This window comes from Schistocerca gregaria, chromosome 9 (genome assembly GCF_023897955.1).
Source record: "Schistocerca gregaria isolate iqSchGreg1 chromosome 9, iqSchGreg1.2, whole genome shotgun sequence".
Lineage (NCBI taxonomy): Eukaryota > Metazoa > Arthropoda > Insecta > Orthoptera > Acrididae > Schistocerca > Schistocerca gregaria.
The window spans coordinates 50,091,670-50,115,117 of record NC_064928.1 but is presented as its reverse complement, the minus strand read 5'-3'; the positions used below and the strand labels follow the sequence as shown (position 1 = coordinate 50,115,117).

General features: G+C 48.9%; 13 non-coding genes across 13 annotated transcripts; all 13 read left to right on the top strand.

Moving 5' to 3' along the window:
- The first annotated feature begins 882 nt into the window (after window positions 1-882).
- Window positions 883-955, top strand: Trnat-agu (transfer RNA threonine (anticodon AGU)). Its single transcript has one exon. It is a non-coding gene; the product is annotated as a tRNA-Thr (tRNA).
- Window positions 956-2,320: 1,365 nt separating this feature from the next.
- Trnat-agu (transfer RNA threonine (anticodon AGU)) lies at window positions 2,321-2,393 on the top strand. The gene has a single exon. It is a non-coding gene; the product is annotated as a tRNA-Thr (tRNA).
- Window positions 2,394-3,761: 1,368 nt separating this feature from the next.
- Trnat-agu (transfer RNA threonine (anticodon AGU)) lies at window positions 3,762-3,834 on the top strand. The gene has a single exon. It is a non-coding gene; the product is annotated as a tRNA-Thr (tRNA).
- A 1,368-nt stretch (window positions 3,835-5,202) lies between these two features.
- On the top strand, window positions 5,203-5,275 carry Trnat-agu (transfer RNA threonine (anticodon AGU)). The gene has a single exon. It is a non-coding gene; the product is annotated as a tRNA-Thr (tRNA).
- A 1,380-nt stretch (window positions 5,276-6,655) lies between these two features.
- Trnat-agu (transfer RNA threonine (anticodon AGU)) lies at window positions 6,656-6,728 on the top strand. Its single transcript has one exon. It is a non-coding gene; the product is annotated as a tRNA-Thr (tRNA).
- A 1,368-nt stretch (window positions 6,729-8,096) lies between these two features.
- On the top strand, window positions 8,097-8,169 carry Trnat-agu (transfer RNA threonine (anticodon AGU)). Its single transcript has one exon. It is a non-coding gene; the product is annotated as a tRNA-Thr (tRNA).
- Window positions 8,170-9,549: 1,380 nt separating this feature from the next.
- Window positions 9,550-9,622, top strand: Trnat-agu (transfer RNA threonine (anticodon AGU)). The gene has a single exon. It is a non-coding gene; the product is annotated as a tRNA-Thr (tRNA).
- A 1,368-nt stretch (window positions 9,623-10,990) lies between these two features.
- Window positions 10,991-11,063, top strand: Trnat-agu (transfer RNA threonine (anticodon AGU)). Its single transcript has one exon. It is a non-coding gene; the product is annotated as a tRNA-Thr (tRNA).
- Window positions 11,064-12,443: 1,380 nt separating this feature from the next.
- On the top strand, window positions 12,444-12,516 carry Trnat-agu (transfer RNA threonine (anticodon AGU)). The gene has a single exon. It is a non-coding gene; the product is annotated as a tRNA-Thr (tRNA).
- A 4,283-nt stretch (window positions 12,517-16,799) lies between these two features.
- Trnat-agu (transfer RNA threonine (anticodon AGU)) lies at window positions 16,800-16,872 on the top strand. The gene has a single exon. It is a non-coding gene; the product is annotated as a tRNA-Thr (tRNA).
- A 1,379-nt stretch (window positions 16,873-18,251) lies between these two features.
- Trnat-agu (transfer RNA threonine (anticodon AGU)) lies at window positions 18,252-18,324 on the top strand. The gene has a single exon. It is a non-coding gene; the product is annotated as a tRNA-Thr (tRNA).
- Window positions 18,325-19,692: 1,368 nt separating this feature from the next.
- Window positions 19,693-19,765, top strand: Trnat-agu (transfer RNA threonine (anticodon AGU)). Its single transcript has one exon. It is a non-coding gene; the product is annotated as a tRNA-Thr (tRNA).
- Window positions 19,766-22,599: 2,834 nt separating this feature from the next.
- On the top strand, window positions 22,600-22,672 carry Trnat-agu (transfer RNA threonine (anticodon AGU)). The gene has a single exon. It is a non-coding gene; the product is annotated as a tRNA-Thr (tRNA).
- The last annotated feature ends 776 nt before the right edge of the window (window positions 22,673-23,448 follow it).

Genomic DNA, 23,448 nt, shown 5'->3' with positions numbered 1-23,448 from the left:
AGACGCGGAAACTTGTTGTGGCCCAGTGTTTTTCAGTTGGACGACAAGATTGGTACACAGTAGTAAAGAGCGAGGCACTGAGTTGGCATAAATAATGTAGTGCACAATGGTTCTCGAGATGTGTTTGTTACCTCAGGTGCTGTATAATTGTCTACAATGAGTGAAAACGGAGCAATTTGTGACGGCTCTTTCAATTTAAGACGTTAAAAACAGACGGAATTTGCATTTGTAATACCAGAGCATCGAAACTACTTGGAACTTTTGTGTATATGAACGGGTCCGCGCCTTTGTACTCTGCTCCCTTCACCGCTAGAAACCAACAAACCATCGTGTCCGTGCGCATCTGAGTCGCAAACAATGGGGAATAGCGCAGTTTGCTCGTGCATGGGGCGTTCTGTTGGTAGAGCGTTCGCTTGGCATGTGAAAGGTCCAGGGTTCAAGCCGCGGCGCCTCCACTTTTTGTGGTCAGTGCATGGTAAGTGTTGGTCGCGGCGAACCTAAAGGCACGCAAGATGTTGCAAAGCCAGCGTCACAGACTGATATGATGTATACTGACGTAAGGAGAGCAAGATGTAAGTGTGGGGACCGGCTGTTATCGAGGTGTCATCGAGTGCAGATCTGTCTTAGGTATCGCGGCTTAACCTCATTGAAGTCTAGAGGGTGGACAACACGTTGGTCTTACTCAGAGCGGTGTCCGAATTCTATTTTCGACGTTATACGTGCCACTTTCATTTTGGCAACTACGATTCGATACAGAATGCACGAAACCTGAAAGACACCCTAACGGATACATAGAGAGTAGTGTTTGTCTGCTGAATAATGGGAGTGCAAGGGTCTGTGTCGTCTATATGGCTGTATGTAGCACCATTAGTCTACGGGGGGGCGGGCGTAGCTCAGATGGTAGAGCGCTCGCTTAGTATGCGAGAGGTACTGGGATCAATACCCAGTGCCTGCAGGAATTTTAACACACCTACATGCGCACCTTGATATGCAAGTGGAATACTTCACAGCCAGCAGATGTGTCTAGGAAGATACAAGCTTGCGCCGAGTTCACGTAAATCCCACTGCACATTATTATTCTTTGCGTGCAGTCAGCTGCTCCTGGTGTTGTTAGTTGTGACTGCTGATAACAGATGCCGTAGCAATCAATTCTTGGAGTGAGTTGTATGTTTTGCGATAGTCTGTCTCTGACAAGCAAGCACAGGTGACATAGGTGCGAACACAGGAAGCTTGCAGACCGTCGCTGCCTGCAGACACCGAGCAGCCACACTAGGAGGGCGGCCTAAGCCGTAGGCGAATTGTGCTCATTCGCTTTGGCGCGACGTCGAACTATAAATAATGCTGTCACTAGCGTGAGCGTCGTGGAAAGTCGGAAAAGTCGGCTGCGAGGGTGAGTGCCAAGTTTGGGGAGCGTTTCGTAGTATGTGCAGTGCAATGGAGACGCGGAAACTTGTTGTGGCCCAGTGTTTTGCAGTTGGACGACAAGATTGGTACACAGTAGTAAAGAGCGAGGCACTGAGTTGGCATAAATAATGTAGTGCACAATGGTTCTCGAGATGTGTTTGTTACCTCAGGTGCTGTATAATTGTCTACAATGAGTGAAAACGGAGCAATTTGTGACGGCTCTTTCAATTTAAGACGTTAAAAACAGACAGAATTTGCATTTGTAATACCAGAGCATCGAAACTACTTGGAACTTTTGTGTATATGAACGGGTCCGCGCCTTTGTACTCTGCTCCCTTCACCGCTACAAACCAACCAACCATAGTGTCCGTGCGCATCTGAGTCGCAAACAATGGGGAATAGCGCAGTTTGCTCGTGCATGGGGCGTTCTGTTGGTAGAGCGTTCGCTTGGAATGTGAAAGGTCCAGGGTTCAAGCCGCGGCGCCTCCATTTTTTGTGGTCAGTGCATGGTAAGTGTTGGTCGCGGCGAACCTAAAGGCACGCAAGATGTTGCAAAGCCAGCGTCACAGACTGATATGATGTATACTGACGTAAGGAGAGCAAGATGTAAGTGTGGGGACCGGCTGTTATCGAGGTGTCATCGAGTGCAGATCTGTCTTAGGTATCGCGGCTTAACCTCATTGAAGTCTAGAGGGTGGACAACACGTTGGTCTTACTCAGAGCGGTGTCCGAATTCTATTTTCGACGTTATACGTGCCACTTTCATTTTGGCAACTACGATTCGATACAGAATGCACGAAACCTGAAAGACACCCTAACGGATACATAGAGAGTAGTGTTTGTCTGCTGAATAATGGGAGTGCAAGGGTCTGTGTCGTCTATATGGCTGTATGTAGCACCATTAGTCTTCGGGGTGGCGGGCGTAGCTCAGATGGTAGAGCGCTCGCTTAGTATGCGAGAGGTACTGGGATCAATACCCAGTGCCTGCAGGATTTTTAACACACCTACATGCGCACCTTGATATGCAAGTGGAATACTTCACAGCCAGCAGATGTGTCTAGGAAGATACAAGCTTGCGCCGAGTTCACGTAAATCCCACTGCACATTCCTATTCTTTGCGTGCAGTCAGCTGCTCCTGGTGTTGTTAGTTGTGGCTGCTGATAACAGATGCCGTAGCAATCAATTCTTGGAGTGAGTTGTATGTTTTGCGATAGTCTGTCTCTGACAAGCAAGCACAGGTGACATAGGTGCGAACACAGGAAGCTTGCAGACCCTCGCTGCCTGCAGACACCGAGCAGCCACACTAGGAGGGTGGCCTAAGCCGTAGGCGAATTGTGCTCATTCGCTTTGGCGCGACGTCGAACTATAAATAATGCTGTCACTAGCGTGAGCGTCGTGGAAAGTCGGAAAAGTCGGCTGCGAGGGTGAGTGCCAAGTTTGGGGAGCGTTTCGTAGTATGTGCAGTGCAATGGAGACGCGGAAACTTGTTGTGGCCCAGTGTTTTGCAGTTGGACGACAAGATTGGTACACAGTAGTAAAGAGCGAGGCACTGAGTTGGCATAAATAATGTAGTGCACAATGGTTCTCGAGATGTTTTTGTTACCTCAGGTGCTGTATAATTGTCTACAATGAGTGAAAACGGAGCAATTTGTGACGGCTCTTTCAATTTAAGACGTTAAAAACAGACGGAATTTGCATTTGTAATACCAGAGCATCGAAACTACTTAAAACTTTTGTGTATATGAACGGGTCCGCGCCTTTGTACTCTGCTCCCTTCACCGCTACAAACAAACCAACCATCGTGTCCGTGCGCATCTGAGTCGCAAACAATGGGGAATAGCGCAGTTTGCTCGTGCATGGGGCGTAGCTCAGTTGGTAGAGCGTTCGCTTGGCATGTGAAAGGTCCAGGGTTCAAGCCGCGGCGCCTCCATTTTTTGTGGTCAGTGCATGGTAAGTGTTGGTCGCGGCGAACCTAAAGGCACGCAAGATGTTGCAAAGCCAGCGTCACAGACTGATATGATGTATACTGACGTAAGGAGAGCAAGATGTAAGTGTGGGGACCGGCTGTTATGGAGGTGTCATCGAGTGCAGATCTGTCTTAGGTATCGAGGCTTAACCTCATTGAAGTCTAGAGGGTGGACAACACGTTGGTCTTACTCAGAGCGGTGTCCGAATTCTATTTTCGACGTTATACGTGCCACTTTCATTTTGGCAACTACGATTCGATACAGAATGCACGAAACCTGAAAGACACCCTAACGGATACATAGAGAGTAGTGTTTGTCTGCTGAATAATGGGAGTGCAAGGGTCTGTGTCGTCTATATGGCTGTATGTAGCACCATTAGTCTACGGGGGGGCGGGCGTAGCTCAGATGGTAGAGCGCTCGCTTAGTATGCGAGAGGTACTGGGATCAATACCCAGTGCCTGCAGGATTTTTAACACACCTACATGCGCACCTTGATATGCAAGTGGAATACTTCACAGCCAGCAGATGTGTCTAGGAAGATACAAGCTTGCGCCGAGTTCACGTAAATCCCACTGCACATTCCTATTCTTTGCGTGCAGTCAGCTGCTCCTGGTGTTGTTAGTTGTGGCTGCTGATAACAGATGCCGTAGCAATCAATTCTTGGAGTGAGTTGTATGTTTTGCGATAGTCTGTCTCTGACAAGCAAGCACAGGTGACATAGGTGCGAACACAGGAAGCTTGCAGACCCTCGCTGCCTGCAGACACCGAGCAGCCACACTAGGAGGGTGGCCTAAGCCGTAGGCGAATTGTGCTCATTCGCTTTGGCGCGACGTCGAACTATAAATAATGCTGTCACTAGCGTGAGCGTCGTGGAAAGTCGGAAAAGTCGGCTGCGAGGGTGAGTGCCAAGTTTGGGGAGCGTTTCGTAGTATGTGCAGTGCAATGGAGACGCGGAAACTTGTTGTGGCCCAGTGTTTTGCAGTTGGACGACAAGATTGGTACACAGTAGTAAAGAGCGAGGCACTGAGTTGGCATAAATAATGTAGTGCACAATGGTTCTCGAGATGTTTTTGTTACCTCAGGTGCTGTATAATTGTCTACAATGAGTGAAAACGGAGCAATTTGTGACGGCTCTTTCAATTTAAGACGTTAAAAACAGACGGAATTTGCATTTGTAATACCAGAGCATCGAAACTACTTAAAACTTTTGTGTATATGAACGGGTCCGCGCCTTTGTACTCTGCTCCCTTCACCGCTACAAACAAACCAACCATCGTGTCCGTGCGCATCTGAGTCGCAAACAATGGGGAATAGCGCAGTTTGCTCGTGCATGGGGCGTAGCTCAGTTGGTAGAGCGTTCGCTTGGCATGTGAAAGGTCCAGGGTTCAAGCCGCGGCGCCTCCATTTTTTGTGGTCAGTGCATGGTAAGTGTTGGTCGCGGCGAACCTAAAGGCACGCAAGATGTTGCAAAGCCAGCGTCACAGACTGATATGATGTATACTGACGTAAGGAGAGCAAGATGTAAGTGTGGGGACCGGCTGTTATCGAGGTGTCATCGAGTGCAGATCTGTCTTAGGTATCGCGGCTTAACCTCATTGAAGTCTAGAGGGTGGACAACACGTTGGTCTTACTCAGAGCGGTGTCCGAATTCTATTTTCGACGTTATACGTGCCACTTTCATTTTGGCAACTACGATTCGATACAGAATGCACGAAACCTGAAAGACACCCTAACGGATACATAGAGAGTAGTGTTTGTCTGCTGAATAATGGGAGTGCAAGGGTCTGTGTCGTCTATATGGCTGTATGTAGCACCATTAGTCTACGGGGGGGCGGGCGTAGCTCAGATGGTAGAGCGCTCGCTTAGTATGCGAGAGGTACTGGGATCAATACCCAGTGCCTGCAGGATTTTTAACACACCTACATGCGCACCTCGATATGAAAGTGGAATACTTCACAGCCAGCAGATGTGTCTAGGAAGATACAAGCTTGCGCCGAGTTCACGTAAATCCCACTGCACATTCCTATTCTTTGCGTGCAGTCAGCTGCTCCTGGTGTTGTTAGTTGTGACTGCTGATAACAGATGCCGTAGCAATCAATTCTTGGAGTGAGTTGTATGTTTTGCGATAGTCTGTCTCTGACAAGCAAGCACAGGTGACATAGGTGCGAACACAGGAAGCTTGCAGACCCTCGCTGCCTGCAGACACCGAGCAGCCACACTAGGAGGGCGGCCTAAGCCGTAGGCGAATTGTGCTCATTCGCTTTGGCGCGACGTCGAACTATAAATAATGCTGTCACTAGCGTGAGCGTTGCGTGAGCGTCGTGGAAAGTCGGAAAAGTCGGCTGTGAGGGTGAGTGCCAAGTTTGGGGAGCGTTTCGTAGTATGCGCAGTGCAATGGAGACGCGGAAACTTGTTGTGGCCCAGTGTTTTGCAGTTGGACGACAAGATTGGTACACAGTAGTAAAGAGCGAGGCACTGAGTTGGCATAAATAATGTAGTGCACAATGGTTCTCGAGATGTGTTTGTTACCTCAGGTGCTGTATAATTGTCTACAATGAGTGAAAACGGAGCAATTTGTGACGGCTCTTTCAATTTAAGACGTTAAAAACAGACGGAATTTGCATTTGTAATACCAGAGCATCGAAACTACTTGGAACTTTTGTGTATATGAACGGGTCCGCGCCTTTGTACTCTGCTCCCTCCACCGCTACAAACAAACCAACCATCGTGTCCGTGCGCATCTGAGTCGCAAACAATGGGGAATAGCGCAGTTTGCTCGTGCATGGGGCGTAGCTCAGTTGGTAGAGCGTTCGCTTGGCATGTGAAAGGTCCAGGGTTCAAGCCGCGGCGCCTCCATTTTTTGTGGTCAGTGCATGGTAAGTGTTGGTCGCGGCGAACCTAAAGGCACGCAAGATGTTGCAAAGCCAGCGTCACAGACTGATATGATGTATACTGACGTAAGGAGAGCAAGATGTAAGTGTGGGGACCGGCTGTTATCGAGGTGTCATCGAGTGCAGATCTGTCTTAGGTATCGCGGCTTAACCTCATTGAAGTCTAGAGGGTGGACAACACGTTGGTCTTACTCAGAGCGGTGTCCGAATTCTATTTTCGACGTTATACGTGCCACTTTCATTTTGGCAACTACGATTCGATACAGAATGCACGAAACCTGAAAGACACCCTAACGGATACATAGAGAGTAGTGTTTGTCTGCTGAATAATGGGAGTGCAAGGGTCTGTGTCGTCTATATGGCTGTATGTAGCACCATTAGTCTACGGGGGGGGCGGGCGTAGCTCAGATGGTAGAGCGCTCGCTTAGTATGCGAGAGGTACTGGGATCAATACCCAGTGCCTGCAGGATTTTTAACACACCTACATGCGCACCTTGATATGCAAGTGGAATACTTCACAGCCAGCAGATGTGTCTAGGAAGATACAAGCTTGCGCCGAGTTCACGTAAATCCCACTGCACATTCCTATTCTTTGCGTGCAGTCAGCTGCTCCTGGTGTTGTTAGTTGTGACTGCTGATAACAGATGCCGTAGCAATCAATTCATGGAGTGAGTTGTATGTTTTGCGATAGTCTGTCTCTGACAAGCAAGCACAGGTGACATAGGTGCGAACACAGGAAGCTTGCAGACCCTCGCTGCCTGCAGACACCGAGCAGCCACACTAGGAGGGCGGCCTAAGCCGTAGGCGAATTGTGCTCATTCGCTTTGGCGCGACGTCGAACTATAAATAATGCTGTCACTAGCGTGAGCGTCGTGGAAAGTCGGAAAAGTCGGCTGCGAGGGTGAGTGCCAAGTTTGGGGAGCGTTTCGTAGTATGTGCAGTGCAATGGAGACGCGGAAACTTGTTGTGGCCCAGTGTTTTGCAGTTGGACGACAAGATTGGTACACAGTAGTAAAGAGCGAGGCACTGAGTTGGCATAAATAATGTAGTGCACAATGGTTCTCGAGATGTGTTTGTTACCTCAGGTGCTGTATAATTGTCTACAATGAGTGAAAACGGAGCAATTTGTGACGGCTCTTTCAATTTAAGACGTTAAAAACAGACGGAATTTGCATTTGTAATACCAGAGCATCGAAACTACTTAAAACTTTTATGTATATGAACGGGTCCGCGCCTTTGTACTCTGCTCCCTTCACCGCTACAAACAAACCAACCATCGTGTCCGTGCGCATCTGAGTCGCAAACAATGGGGAATTTCGCAGTTTGCTCGTGCATGGGGCGTAGCTCAGTTGGTAGAGCGTTCGCTTGGCATGTGAAAGGTCCAGGGTTCAAGCCGCGGCGCCTCCATTTTTTGTGGTCAGTGCATGGTAAGTGTTGGTCGCGGCGAACCTAAAGGCACGCAAGATGTTGCAAAGCCAGCGTCACAGACTGATATGATGTATACTGCCGTAAGGAGAGCAAGATGTAAGTGTGGGGACCGGCTGTTATCGAGGTATCATCGAGTGCAGATCTGTCTTAGGTATCGCGGCTTAACCTCATTGAAGTCTAGAGGGTGGACAACACGTTGGTCTTACTCAGAGCGGTGTCCGAATTCTATTTTCGACGTTATACGTGCCACTTTCATTTTGGCAACTACGATTCGATACAGAATGCACGAAACCTGAAAGACACCCTAACGGATACATAGAGAGTAGTGTTTGTCTGCTGAATAATGGGAGTGCAAGGGTCTGTGTCGTCTATATGGCTGTATGTAGCACCATTAGTCTTCGGGGGGGCGGGCGTAGCTCAGATGGTAGAGCGCTCGCTTAGTATGCGAGAGGTACTGGGATCAATACCCAGTGCCTGCAGGATTTTTAACACACCTACATGCGCACCTTGATATGCAAGTGGAATACTTCACAGCCAGCAGATGTGTCTAGGAAGATACAAGCTTGCGCCGAGTTCACGTAAATCCCACTGCACATTCCTATTCTTTGCGTGCAGTCAGCTGCTCCTGGTGTTGTTAGTTGTGACTGCTGATAACAGATGCCGTAGCAATCAATTCATGGAGTGAGTTGTATGTTTTGCGATAGTCTGTCTCTGACAAGCAAGCACAGGTGACATAGGTGCGAACACAGGAAGCTTGCAGACCCTCGCTGCCTGCAGACACCGAGCAGCCACACTAGGAGGGCGGCCTAAGCCGTAGGCGAATTGTGCTCATTCGCTTTGGCGCGACGTCGAACTATAAATAATGCTGTCACTAGCGTGAGCGTTGCGTGAGCGTCGTGGAAAGTCGGAAAAGTCGGCTGCGAGGGTGAGTGCCAAGTTTGGGGAGCGTTTCGTAGTATGTGCAGTGCAATGGAGACGCGGAAACTTGTTGTGGCCCAGTGTTTTGCAGTTGGACGACAAGATTGGTACACAGTAGTAAAGAGCGAGGCACTGAGTTGGCATAAATAATGTAGTGCACAATGGTTCTCGAGATGTGTTTGTTACCTCAGGTGCTGTATAATTGTCTACAATGAGTGAAAACGGAGCAATTTGTGACGGCTCTTTCAATTTAAGACGTTAAAAACAGACGGAATTTGCATTTGTAATACCAGAGCATCGAAACTACTTAAAACTTTTGTGTATATGAACGGGTCCGCGCCTTTGTACTCTGCTCCCTTCACCGCTACAAACAAACCAACCATCGTGTCCGTGCGCATCTGAGTCGCAAACAATGGGGAATATCGCAGTTTGCTCGTGCATGGGGCGTAGCTCAGTTGGTAGAGCGTTCGCTTGGCATGTGAAAGGTCCAGGGTTCAAGCCGCGGCGCCTCCATTTTTTGTGGTCAGTGCATGGTAAGTGTTGGTCGCGGCGAACCTAAAGGCACGCAAGATGTTGCAAAGCCAGCGTCACAGACTGATATGATGTATACTGACGTAAGGAGAGCAAGATGTAAGTGTGGGGACCGGCTGTTATCGAGGTGTCATCGAGTGCAGATCTGTCTTAGGTATCGCGGCTTAACCTCATTGAAGTCTAGAGGGTGGACAACACGTTGGTCTTACTCAGAGCGGTGTCCGAATTCTATTTTCGACGTTATACGTGCCACTTTCATTTTGGCAACTACGATTCGATACAGAATGCACGAAACCTGAAAGACACCCTAACGGATACATAGAGAGTAGTGTTTGTCTGCTGAATAATGGGAGTGCAAGGGTCTGTGTCGTCTATATGGCTGTATGTAGCACCATTAGTCTACGGGGGGGGCGGGCGTAGCTCAGATGGTAGAGCGCTCGCTTAGTATGCGAGAGGTACTGGGATCAATACCCAGTGCCTGCAGGATTTTTAACACACCTACATGCGCACCTTGATATGCAAGTGGAATACTTCACAGCCAGCAGATGTGTCTAGGAAGATACAAGCTTGCGCCGAGTTCACGTAAATCCCACTGCACATTCCTATTCTTTGCGTGCAGTCAGCTGCTCCTGGTGTTGTTAGTTGTGACTGCTGATAACAGATGCCGTAGCAATCAATTCATGGAGTGAGTTGTATGTTTTGCGATAGTCTGTCTCTGACAAGCAAGCACAGGTGACATAGGTGCGAACACAGGAAGCTTGCAGACCCTCGCTGCCTGCAGACACCGAGCAGCCACACTAGGAGGGCGGCCTAAGCCGTAGGCGAATTGTGCTCATTCGCTTTGGCGCGACGTCGAACTATAAATAATGCTGTCACTAGCGTGAGCGTCGTGGAAAGTCGGAAAAGTCGGCTGCGAGGGTGAGTGCCAAGTTTGGGGAGCGTTTCGTAGTATGTGCAGTGCAATGGAGACGCGGAAACTTGTTGTGGCCCAGTGTTTTGCAGTTGGACGACAAGATTGGTACACAGTAGTAAAGAGCGAGGCACTGAGTTGGCATAAATAATGTAGTGCACAATGGTTCTCGAGATGTGTTTGTTACCTCAGGTGCTGTATAATTGTCTACAATGAGTGAAAACGGAGCAATTTGTGACGGCTCTTTCAATTTAAGACGTTAAAAACAGACGGAATTTGCATTTGTAATACCAGAGCATCGAAACTACTTAAAACTTTTATGTATATGAACGGGTCCGCGCCTTTGTACTCTGCTCCCTTCACCGCTACAAACAAACCAACCATCGTGTCCGTGCGCATCTGAGTCGCAAACAATGGGGAATAGCGCAGTTTGCTCGTGCATGGGGCGTAGCTCAGTTGGTAGAGCGTTCGCTTGGCATGTGAAAGGTCCAGGGTTCAAGCCGCGGCGCCTCCATTTTTTGTGGTCAGTGCATGGTAAGTGTTGGTCGCGGCGAACCTAAAGGCACGCAAGATGTTGCAAAGCCAGCGTCACAGACTGATATGATGTATACTGCCGTAAGGAGAGCAAGATGTAAGTGTGGGGACCGGCTGTTATCGAGGTATCATCGAGTGCAGATCTGTCTTAGGTATCGCGGCTTAACCTCATTGAAGTCTAGAGGGTGGACAACACGTTGGTCTTACTCAGAGCGGTGTCCGAATTCTATTTTCGACGTTATACGTGCCACTTTCATTTTGGCAACTACGATTCGATACAGAATGCACGAAACCTGAAAGACACCCTAACGGATACATAGAGAGTAGTGTTTGTCTGCTGAATAATGGGAGTGCAAGGGTCTGTGTCGTCTATATGGCTGTATGTAGCACCATTAGTCTTCGGGGGGGCGGGCGTAGCTCAGATGGTAGAGCGCTCGCTTAGTATGCGAGAGGTACTGGGATCAATACCCAGTGCCTGCAGGATTTTTAACACACCTACATGCGCACCTTGATATGCAAGTGGAATACTTCACAGCCAGCAGATGTGTCTAGGAAGATACAAGCTTGCGCCGAGTTCACGTAAATCCCACTGCACATTCCTATTCTTTGCGTGCAGTCAGCTGCTCCTGGTGTTGTTAGTTGTGACTGCTGATAACAGATGCCGTAGCAATCAATTCATGGAGTGAGTTGTATGTTTTGCGATAGTCTGTCTCTGACAAGCAAGCACAGGTGACATAGGTGCGAACACAGGAAGCTTGCAGACCCTCGCTGCCTGCAGACACCGAGCAGCCACACTAGGAGGGCGGCCTAAGCCGTAGGCGAATTGTGCTCATTCGCTTTGGCGCGACGTCGAACTATAAATAATGCTGTCACTAGCGTGAGCGTTGCGTGAGCGTCGTGGAAAGTCGGAAAAGTCGGCTGCGAGGGTGAGTGCCAAGTTTGGGGAGCGTTTCGTAGTATGTGCAGTGCAATGGAGACGCGGAAACTTGTTGTGGCCCAGTGTTTTGCAGTTGGACGACAAGATTGGTACACAGTAGTAAAGAGCGAGGCACTGAGTTGGCATAAATAATGTAGTGCACAATGGTTCTCGAGATGTGTTTGTTACCTCAGGTGCTGTATAATTGTCTACAATGAGTGAAAACGGAGCAATTTGTGACGGCTCTTTCAATTTAAGACGTTAAAAACAGACGGAATTTGCATTTGTAATACCAGAGCATCGAAACTACTTAAAACTTTTGTGTATATGAACGGGTCCGCGCCTTTGTACTCTGCTCCCTTCACCGCTACAAACAAACCAACCATCGTGTCCGTGCGCATCTGAGTCGCAAACAATGGGGAATATCGCAGTTTGCTCGTGCATGGGGCGTAGCTCAGTTGGTAGAGCGTTCGCTTGGCATGTGAAAGGTCCAGGGTTCAAGCCGCGGCGCCTCCATTTTTTGTGGTCAGTGCATGGTAAGTGTTGGTCGCGGCGAACCTAAAGGCACGCAAGATGTTGCAAAGCCAGCGTCACAGACTGATATGATGTATACTGACGTAAGGAGAGCAAGATGTAAGTGTGGGGACCGGCTGTTATCGAGGTGTCATCGAGTGCAGATCTGTCTTAGGTATCGCTGCTTAACCTCATTGAAGTCTAGAGGGTGGACAACACGTTGGTCTTACTCAGAGCGGTGTCCGAATTCTATTTTCGACGTTATACGTGCCACTTTCATTTTGGCAACTACGATTCGATACAGAATGCACGAAACCTGAAAGACACCCTAACGGATACATAGAGAGTAGTGTTTGTCTGCTGAATAATGGGAGTGCAAGGGTCTGTGTCGTCTATATGGCTGCATGTAGCACCATTAGTCTACGGGGGGGGCGGGCGTAGCTCAGATGGTAGAGCGCTCGCTTAGTATGCGAGAGGTACTGGGATCAATACCCAGTGCCTGCAGGATTTTTAACACACCTACATGCGCACCTTGATATGCAAGTGGAATACTTCACAGCCAGCAGATGTGTCTAGGAAGATACAAGCTTGCGCCGAGTTCACGTAAATCCCACTGCACATTCCTATTCTTTGTGTGCAGTCAGCTGCTCCTGGTGTTGTTAGTTGTGACTGCTGATAACAGATGCCGTAGCAATCAATTCATGGAGTGAGTTGTATGTTTTGCGATAGTCTGTCTCTGACAAGCAAGCACAGGTGACATAGGTGCGAACACAGGAAGCTTGCAGACCCTCGCTGCCTGCAGACACCGAGCAGCCACACTAGGAGGGCGGCCTAAGCCGTAGGCGAATTGTGCTCATTCGCTTTGGCGCGACGTCGAACTATAAATAATGCTGTCACTAGCGTGAGCGTTGCGTGAGCGTCGTGGAAAGTCGGAAAAGTCGGCTGTGAGGGTGAGTGCCAAGTTTGAGGAGCGTTTCGTAGTATGCGCAGTGCAATGGAGACGCGGAAACTTGTTGTGGCCCAGTGTTTTGCAGTTGGACAACAAGATTGGTACACAGTAGTAAAGAGCGAGGCACTGAGTTGGCATAAATAATGTAGTGCACAATGGTTCTCGAGATGTGTTTGTTACCTCAGGTGCTGTATAATTGTCTACAATGAGTGAAAACGGAGCAATTTGTGACGGCTCTTTCAATTTAAGACGTTAAAAACAGACGGAATTTGCATTTGTAATACCAGAGCATCGAAACTACTTAAAACTTTTGTGTATATGAACGGGTCCGCGCCTTTGTACTCTGCTCCCTTCACCGCTACAAACCAACCAACCATCGTGTCCGTGCGCATCTGAGTCGCAAACAATGGGGAATAGCGCAGTTTGCTCGTGCATGGGGCGTAGCTCAGTTGGTAGAGCGTTCGCTTAGCATGTGAAAGGTCCAGGGTTCAAGCCGCGGCGCCTCCATTTTTTGTGGTCAGTGCATGGTAAGTGTTGGTCGCGGCGAACCTAAAGGCACGCAAGATGTTGCAAAGCCAGCGTCACAGACTGATATGATGTATACTGACGTAAGGAGAGCAAGATGTAAGTGTGGGGACCGGCTGTTATCGAGGTGTCATCGAGTGCAGATCTGTCTTAGGTATCGCGGCTTAACCTCATTGAAGTCTAGAGGGTGGACAACACGTTGGTCTTACTCAGAGCGGTGTCCGAATTCTATTTTCGACGTTATACGTGCCACTTTCATTTTGGCAACTACGATTCGATACAAAATGCACGAAACCTGAAAGACACCCTAACGGATACATAGAGAGTAGTGTTTGTCTGCTGAATAATGGGAGTGCAAGGGTCTGTGTCGTCTATATGGCTGTATGTAGCACCATTAGTCTACGGGGGGGCGGGCGTAGCTCAGATGGTAGACCGCTCGCTTAGTATGCGAGGGGTACTGGGATCAATACCCAGTGCCTGCAGGATTTTTAACACACCTACATGCGCACCTTGATATGCAAGTGGAATACTTCACAGCCAGCAGATGTGTCTAGGAAGATACAAGCTTGCGCCGAGTTCACGTAAATCCCACTGCACATTCCTATTCTTTGCGTGCAGTCAGCTGCTCCTGGTGTTGTTAGTTGTGACTGCTGATAACAGATGCCGTAGCAATCAATTCATGGAGTGAGTTGTATGTTTTGCGATAGTCTGTCTCTGACAAGCAAGCACAGGTGACATAGGTGCGAACACAGGAAGCTTGCAGACCCTCGCTGCCTGCAGACACCGAGCAGCCACACTAGGAGGGCGGCCTAAGCCGTAGGCGAATTGTGCTCATTCGCTTTGGCGCGACGTCGAACTATAAATAATGCTGTCACTAGCGTGAGCGTTGCGTGAGCGTCGTGGAAAGTCGGAAAAGTCGGCTGTGAGGGTGAGTGCCAAGTTTGAGGAGCGTTTCGTAGTATGCGCAGTGCAATGGAGACGCGGAAACTTGTTGTGGCCCAGTGTTTTGCAGTTGGACAACAAGATTGGTACACAGTAGTAAAGAGCGAGGCACTGAGTTGGCATAAATAATGTAGTGCACAATGGTTCTCGAGATGTGTTTGTTACCTCAGGTGCTGTATAATTGTCTACAATGAGTGAAAACGGAGCAATTTGTGACGGCTCTTTCAATTTAAGACGTTAAAAACAGACGGAATTTGCATTTGTAATACCAGAGCATCGAAACTACTTAAAACTTTTGTGTATATGAACGGGTCCGCGCCTTTGTACTCTGCTCCCTTCACCGCTACAAACCAACCAACCATCGTGTCCGTGCGCATCTGAGTCGCAAACAATGGGGAATAGCGCAGTTTGCTCGTGCATGGGGCGTAGCTCAGTTGGTAGAGCGTTCGCTTAGCATGTGAAAGGTCCAGGGTTCAAGCCGCGGCGCCTCCATTTTTTGTGGTCAGTGCATGGTAAGTGTTGGTCGCGGCGAACCTAAAGGCACGCAAGATGTTGCAAAGCCAGCGTCACAGACTGATATGATGTATACTGACGTAAGGAGAGCAAGATGTAAGTGTGGGGACCGGCTGTTATCGAGGTGTCATCGAGTGCAGATCTGTCTTAGGTATCGCGGCTTAACCTCATTGAAGTCTAGAGGGTGGACAACACGTTGGTCTTACTCAGAGCGGTGTCCGAATTCTATTTTCGACGTTATACGTGCCACTTTCATTTTGGCAACTACGATTCGATACAAAATGCACGAAACCTGAAAGACACCCTAACGGATACATAGAGAGTAGTGTTTGTCTGCTGAATAATGGGAGTGCAAGGGTCTGTGTCGTCTATATGGCTGTATGTAGCACCATTAGTCTACGGGGGGGCGGGCGTAGCTCAGATGGTAGACCGCTCGCTTAGTATGCGAGGGGTACTGGGATCAATACCCAGTGCCTGCAGGATTTTTAACACACCTACATGCGCACCTTGATATGCAAGTGGAATACTTCACAGCCAGCAGATGTGTCTAGGAAGATACAAGCTTGCGCCGAGTTCACGTAAATCCCACTGCACATTCCTATTCTTTGCGTGCAGTCAGCTGCTCCTGGTGTTGTTAGTTGTGACTGCTGATAACAGATGCCGTAGCAATCAATTCATGGAGTGAGTTGTATGTTTTGCGATAGTCTGTCTCTGACAAGCAAGCACAGGTGACATAGGTGCGAACACAGGAAGCTTGCAGACCCTCGCTGCCTGCAGACACCGAGCAGCCACACTAGGAGGGCGGCCTAAGCCGTAGGCGAATTGTGCTCATTCGCTTTGGCGCGACGTCGAACTATAAATAATGCTGTCACTAGCGTGAGCGTTGCGTGAGCGTCGTGGAAAGTCGGAAAAGTCGGCTGCGAGGGTGAGTGCCAAGTTTGGGGAGCGTTTCGTAGTATGCGCAGTGCAATGGAGACGCGGAAACTTGTTGTGGCCCAGTGTTTTGCAGTTGGACGACAAGATTGGTACACAGTAGTAAAGAGCGAGGCACTGAGTTGGCATAAATAATGTAGTGCACAATGGTTCTCGAGATGTGTTTGTTACCTCAGGTGCTGTATAATTGTCTACAATGAGTGAAAACGGAGCAATTTGTGACGGCTCTTTCAATTTAAGACGTTAAAAACAGACGGAATTTGCATTTGTAATACCAGAGCATCGAAACTACTTAAAACTTTTGTGTATATGAACGGGTCCGCGCCTTTGTACTCTGCTCCCTTCACCGCTACAAACAAACCAACCATCGTGTCCGTGCGCATCTGAGTCGCAAACAATGGGGAATAGCGCAGTTTGCTCGTGCATGGGGCGTAGCTCAGTTGGTAGAGCGTTCGCTTGGCATGTGAAAGGTCCAGGGTTCAAGCCGCGGCGCCTCCATTTTTTGTGGTCAGTGCATGGTAAGTGTTGGTCGCGGCGAACCTAAAGGCACGCAAGATGTTGCAAAGCCAGCGTCACAGACTGATATGATGTATACTGACGTAAGGAGAGCAAGATGTAAGTGTGGGGACCGGCTGTTATCGAGGTGTCATCGAGTGCAGATCTGTCTTAGGTATCGCGGCTTAACCTCATTGAAGTCTAGAGGGTGGACAACACGTTGGTCTTACTCAGAGCGGTGTCCGAATTCTATTTTCGACGTTATACGTGCCACTTTCATTTTGGCAACTACGATTCGATAAAAAATGCACGAAACCTGAAAGACACCCTAACGGATACATAGAGAGTAGTGTTTGTCTGCTGAATAATGGGAGTGCAAGGGTCTGTGTCGTCTATATGGCTGTATGTAGCACCATTAGTCTTCGGGGGGGCGGGCGTAGCTCAGATGGTAGAGCGCTCGCTTAGTGTGCGAGATGTACTGGGATCAATACCCAGTGCCTGCAGGATTTTTAACACACCTACATGCGCACCTTGATATGCAAGTGGAATACTTCACAGCCAGCAGATGTGTCTAGGAAGATACAAGCTTGCGCAGAGTTCACGTAAATCCCACTGCACATTCCTATTCTTTGCGTGCAGTCAGCTGCTACTGGTGTTGTTAGTTGTGACTGCTGATAACAGATGCCGTAGCAATCAATTCATGGAGTGAGTTGTATGTTTTGCGATAGTCTGTCTCTGACAAGCAAGCACAGGTGACATAGGTGCGAACACAGGAAGCTTGCTGACCCTCGCTGCCTGCAGACAACGAGCAGCCACACTAGGAGGGCGGCCTAAGCCGTAGGCGAATTGTGCTCATTCGCTTTGGCGCGACGTCGAACTATAAATAATGCTGTCACTAGCGTGAGCGTTGCGTGAGCGTCGTGGAAAGTCGGAAAAGTCGGCTGCGAGGGTGAGTGCCAAGTTTGGGGAGCGTTTCGTAGTATGCGCAGTGCAATGGAGACGCGGAAACTTGTTGTGGCCCAGTGTTTTGCAGTTGGACGACTAGATTGGTACACAGTAGTAAAGAGCGAGGCACTGAGTTGGCATAAATAATGTAGTGCACAATGGTTCTCGAGATGTGTTTGTTACCTCAGGTGCTGTATAATTGTCTACAATGAGTGAAAACGGAGCAATTTGTGACGGCTCTTTCAATTTAAGACGTTAAAAACAGACGGAATTTGCATTTGTAATACCAGAGCATCGAAACTACTTGGAACTTTTGTGTATATGAACGGGTCCGCGCCTTTGTACTCTGCTCCCTCCACCGCTACAAACAAACCAACCATCGTGTCCGTGCGCATCTGAGTCGCAAACAATGGGGAATAGCGCAGTTTGCTCGTGCATGGGGCGTAGCTCAGGTGGTAGAGCGTTCGCTTGGCATGTGAAAGGTCCAGGGTTCAAGCCGCGGCGCCTCCATTTTTTGTGGTCAGTGCATGGTAAGTGTTGGTCGCGGCGAACCTAAAGGCACGCAAGATGTTGCAAAGCCAGCGTCACAGACTGATATGATGTATACTGACGTAAGGAGAGCAAGATGTAAGTGTGGGGACCGGCTGTTATCGAGGTGTCATCGAGTGCAGATCTGTCTTAGGTATCGCGGCTTAACCTCATTGAAGTCTAGAGGGTGGACAACACGTTGGTCTTACTCAGAGCGGTGTCCGAATTCTATTTTCGACGTTATACGTGCCACTTTCATTTTGGCAACTACGATTCGATACAGAATGCACGAAACCTGAAAGACACCCTAACGGATACATAGAGAGTAGTGTTTGTCTGCTGAATAATGGGAGTGCAAGTGTCTGTGTCGTCTATATGGCTGTATGTAGCACCATTAGTCTACGGGGGGGCGGGCGTAGCTCAGATGGTAGAGCGCTCGCTTAGTATGTGAGAGGTACTGGGATCAATACCCAGTGCCTGCAGAATTTTTAACACACCTACATGCGCACCTTGATATGCAAGTGGAATACTTCACAGCCAGCAGATGTGTCTAGGAAGATACAAGCTTGCGCCGAGTTCACGTAAATCCCACTGCACATTCCTATTCTTTGCGTGCAGTCAGCTGCTCCTGGTGTTGTTAGTTGTGACTGCTGATAACAGATGCCGTAGCAATCAATTCATGGAGTGAGTTGTATGTTTTGCGATAGTCTGTCTCTGACAAGCAAGCACAGGTGACATAGGTGCGAACACAGGAAGCTTGCAGACCCTCGCTGCCTGCAGACACCGAGCAGCCACACTAGGAGGGCGGCCTAAGCCGTAGGCGAATTGTGCTCATTCGCTTTGGCGCGACGTCGAACTATAAATAATGCTGTCACTAGCGTGAGCGTCGTGGAAAGTCGGAAAAGTCGGCTGCGAGGGTGAGTGCCAAGTTTGGGGAGCGTTTCGTAGTATGCGCAGTGCAATGGAGACGCGGAAACTTGTTGTGGCCCAGTGTTTTGCAGTTGGACGACAAGATTGGTACACAGTAGTAAAGAGCGAGGCACTGAGTTGGCATAAATAATGTAGTGCACAATGGTTCTCGAGATGTGTTTGTTACCTCAGGTGCTGTATAATTGTCTACAATGAGTGAAAACGGAGCAATTTGTGACGGCTCTTTCAATTTAAGACGTTAAAAACAGACGGAATTTGCATTTGTAATACCAGAGCATCGAAACTACTTGGAACTTTTGTGTATATGAACGGGTCCGCGCCTTTGTACTCTGCTCCCTTCACCGCTAGAAACAAACCAACCATCGTGTCCGTGCGCATCTGAGTCGCAAAGAATGGGGAATAGCGCAGTTTGCTCGTGCATGGGGCGTAGCTCAGTTGGTAGAGCGTTCGCTTGGCATGTGTAAGGTCCAGGGTTCAAGCCGCGGCGCCTCCATTTTTTGTGGTCAGTGCATGGTAAGTGTTGGTCGCGGCGAACCTAAAGGCACGCAAGATGTTGCAAAGCCAGCGTCACAGACTGATATGATGTATACTGACGTAAGGAGACCAAGATGTAAGTGTGGGGACCGGCTGTTATCGAGGTGTCATCGAGTGCAGATCTGTCTTAGGTATCGCGGCTTAACCTCATTGAAGTCTAGAGGGTGGACAACACGTTGGTCTTACTCAGAGCGGTGTCCGAATTCTATTTTCGACGTTATACGTGCCACTTTCATTTTGGCAACTACGATTCGATACAGAATGCACGAAACCTGAAAGACACCCTAACGGATACATAGAGAGTAGTGTTTGTCTGCTGAATAATGGGAGTGCACGGGTCTGTGTCGTCTATATGGCTGTATGTAGCACCATTAGTCTTTGGGGGTGCGGGCGTAGCTCAGATGGTAGAGCGCTCGCTTAGTATGCGAGAGGTACTGGGATCAATACCCAGTGCCTGCAGGATTTTTAACACACCTACATGCGCACCTTGATATGCAAGTGGAATACTTCACAGCCAGCAGATGTGTCTAGGAAGATACAAGCTTGCGCCGAGTTCACGTAAATCCCACTGCACATTCCTATTCTTTGCGTGCAGTCAGCTGCTCCTGGTGTTGTTAGTTGTGACTGCTGATAACAGATGCCGTAGCAATCAATTCATGGAGTGAGTTGTATGTTTTGCGATAGTCTGTCTCTGACAAGCAAGCACAGGTGACATAGGTGCGAACACAGGAAGCTTGCAGACCCTCGCTGCCTGCAGACACCGAGCAGCCACACTAGGAGGGCGGCCTAAGCCGTAGGCGAATTGTGCTCATTCGCTTTGGCGCGACGTCGAACTATAAATAATGCTGTCACTAGCGTGAGCGTTGCGTGAGCGTCGTGGAAAGTCGGAAAAGTCGGCTGCGAGGGTGAGTGCCAAGTTTGGGGAGCGTTTCGTAGTATGCGCAGTGCAATGGAGACGCGGAAACTTGTTGTGGCCCAGTGTTTTGCAGTTGGACGACAAGATTGGTACACAGTAGTAAAGAGCGAGGCACTGAGTTGGCATAAATAATGTAGTGCACAATGGTTCTCGAGATGTGTTTGTTACCTCAGGTGCTGTATAATTGTCTACAATGAGTGAAAACGGAGCAATTTGTGACGGCTCTTTCAATTTAAGACGTTAAAAACAGACGGAATTTGCATTTGTAATACCAGAGCATCGAAACTACTTGGAACTTTTGTGTATATGAACGGGTCCGCGCCTTTGTACTCTGCTCCCTTCACCGCTAGAAACAAACCAACCATCGTGTCCGTGCGCATCTGAGTCGCAAAGAATGGGGAATAGCGCATTTTGCTCGTGCATGGGGCGTAGCTCAGTTGGTAGAGCGTTCGCTTGGCATGTGTAAGGTCCAGGGTTCAAGCCGCGGCGCCTCCATTTTTTGTGGTCAGTGCATGGTAAGTGTTGGTCGCGGCGAACCTAAAGGCACGCAAGATGTTGCAAAGCCAGCGTCACAGACTGATATGATGTATACTGACGTAAGGAGAGCAAGATGTAAGTGTGGGGACCGGCTGTTATCGAGGTGTCATCGAGTGCAGATCTGTCTTAGGTATCGCGGCTTAACCTCATTGAAGTCTAGAGGGTGGACAACACGTTGGTCTTACTCAGAGCGGTGTCCGAATTCTATTTTCGACGTTATACGTGCCACTTTCATTTTGGCAACTACGATTCGATACAGAATGCACGAAACCTGAAAGACACCCTAACGGATACATAGAGAGTAGTGTTTGTCTGCTGAATAATGGGAGTGCACGGGTCTGTGTCGTCTATATGGCTGTATGTAGCACCATTAGTCTTCGGGGGGGGGGCGGGCGTAGCTCAGATGGTAGAGCGCTCTCTTAGTATGCGAGAGGTACTGGGATCAATACCCAGTGCCTGCAGGATTTTTAACACACCTACATGCGCACCTTGATATGCAAGTGGAATACTTCACAGCCAGCAGATGTGTCTAGGAAGATAAAAGCTTGCGCCGAGTTCATGTAAATCCCACTGCACATTCCTATTCTTTGCGTGCAGTCAGCTGCTCCTGGTGTTGTTAGTTGTGACTGCTGATAACAGATGCCGTAGCAATCAATTCATGGAGTGAGTTGTATGTTTTGCGATAGTCTGTCTCTGACAAGCAAGCACAGGTGACATAGGTGCGAACACAGGAAGCTTGCAGACCCTCGCTGCCTGCAGACACCGAGCAGCCACACTAGGAGGGCGGCCTAAGCCGTAGGCGAATTGTGCTCATTCGCTTTGGCGCGACGTCGAACTATAAATAATGCTGTCACTAGCGTGAGCGTTGCGTGAGCGTCGTGGAAAGTCGGAAAAGTCGGCTGCGAGGGTGAGTGCCAAGTTTGGGGAGCGTTTCGTAGTATGCGCAGTGCAATGGAGACGCGGAAACTTGTTGTGGCCCAGTGTTTTGCAGTTGGACGACAAGATTGGTACACAGTAGTAAAGAGCGAGGCACTGAGTTGGCATAAATAATGTAGTGCACAATGGTTCTCGAGATGTGTTTGTTACCTCAGGTGCTGTATAATTGTCTACAATGAGTGAAAACGGAGCAATTTGTGACGGCTCTTTCAATTTAAGACGTTAAAAACAGACGGAATTTGCATTTGTAATACCAGAGCATCGAAACTACTTGGAACTTTTGTGTATATGAACGGGTCCGCGCCTTTGTACTCTGCTCCCTTCACCGCTACAAACCAACCAACCATCGTGTCCGTGCGCATCTGAGTCGCAAACAATGGGGAATAGCGCAGTTTGCTCGTGCATGGGGCGTAGCTCAGTTGGTAGAGCGTTCGCTTGGCATGTGAAAGGTCCAGGGTTCAAGCCGCGGCGCCTCCATTTTTTGTGGTCAGTCCATAGTAAGTGTTGGTCGCGGCGAACCTAAAGGCACGCAAGATGTTGCAAAGCCAGCGTCACAGACTGATATGATGTATACTGACGTAAGGAGAGCAAGATGTAAGTGCGGGGACCGGCTGTTATCGAGGTGTCATCGAGTGCAGATCTGTCTTAGGTATCGCGGCTTAACCTCATTGAAGTCTAGAGGGTGGACAACACGTTGGTCTTACTCAGAGCGGTGTCCGAATTCTATTTTCGACGTTATACGTGCCACTTTCATTTTGGCAACTACGATTCGATACAGAATGCACGAAACCTGAAAGACACCCTAACGGATACATAGAGAGTAGTGTTTGTCTGCTGAATAATGGGAGTGCAAGGGTCTGTGTCGTCTATATGGCTGTATGTAGCACCACTAGCCTTCGGGGGGGCGGGCGTAGCTCAGATGGTAGAGCGCTCGCTTAGTATGCGAGAGGTACTGGGATCAATACCCAGTGCCTGCAGGATTTTTAACACACCTACATGCGCACCTTGATATGCAAGTGGAATACTTCACAGCCAGCAGATGTGTCTAGGAAGATACAAGCTTGCGCCGAGTTCACGTAAATCCCACTGCACATTCCTATTCTTTGCGTGCAGTCAGCTGCTCCTGGTGTTGTTAGTTGTGACTGCTGATAACAGATGCCGTAGCAATCAATTCATGGAGTGAGTTGTATGTTTTGCGATAGTCTGTCTCTGACAAGCAAGCACAGGTGACATAGGTGCGAACACAGGAAGCTTGCAGACCCTCGCTGCCTGCAGACACCGAGCAGCCACACTAGGAGGGCGGCCTAAGCCGTAGGCGAATTGTGCTCATTCGCTTTGGCGCGACGTCGAACTATAAATAATGCTGTCACTAGCGTGAGCGTTGCGTGAGCGTCGTGGAAAGTCGGAAAAGTCGGCTGCGAGGGTGAGTGCCAAGTTTGGGGAGCGTTTCGTAGTATGCGCAGTGCAATGGAGACGCGGAAACTTGTTGTGGCCCAGTGTTTTGCAGTTGGACGACAAGATTGGTACACAGTAGTAAAGAGCGAGGCACTGAGTTGGCATAAATAATGTAGTGCACAATGGTTCTCGAGATGTGTTTGTTACCTCAGGTGCTGTATAATTGTCTACAATGAGTGAAAACGGAGCAATTTGTGACGGCTCTTTCAATTTAAGACGTTAAAAACAGACGGAATTTGCATTTGTAATACCAGAGCATCGAAACTACTTGGAACTTTTGTGTATATGAACGGGTCCG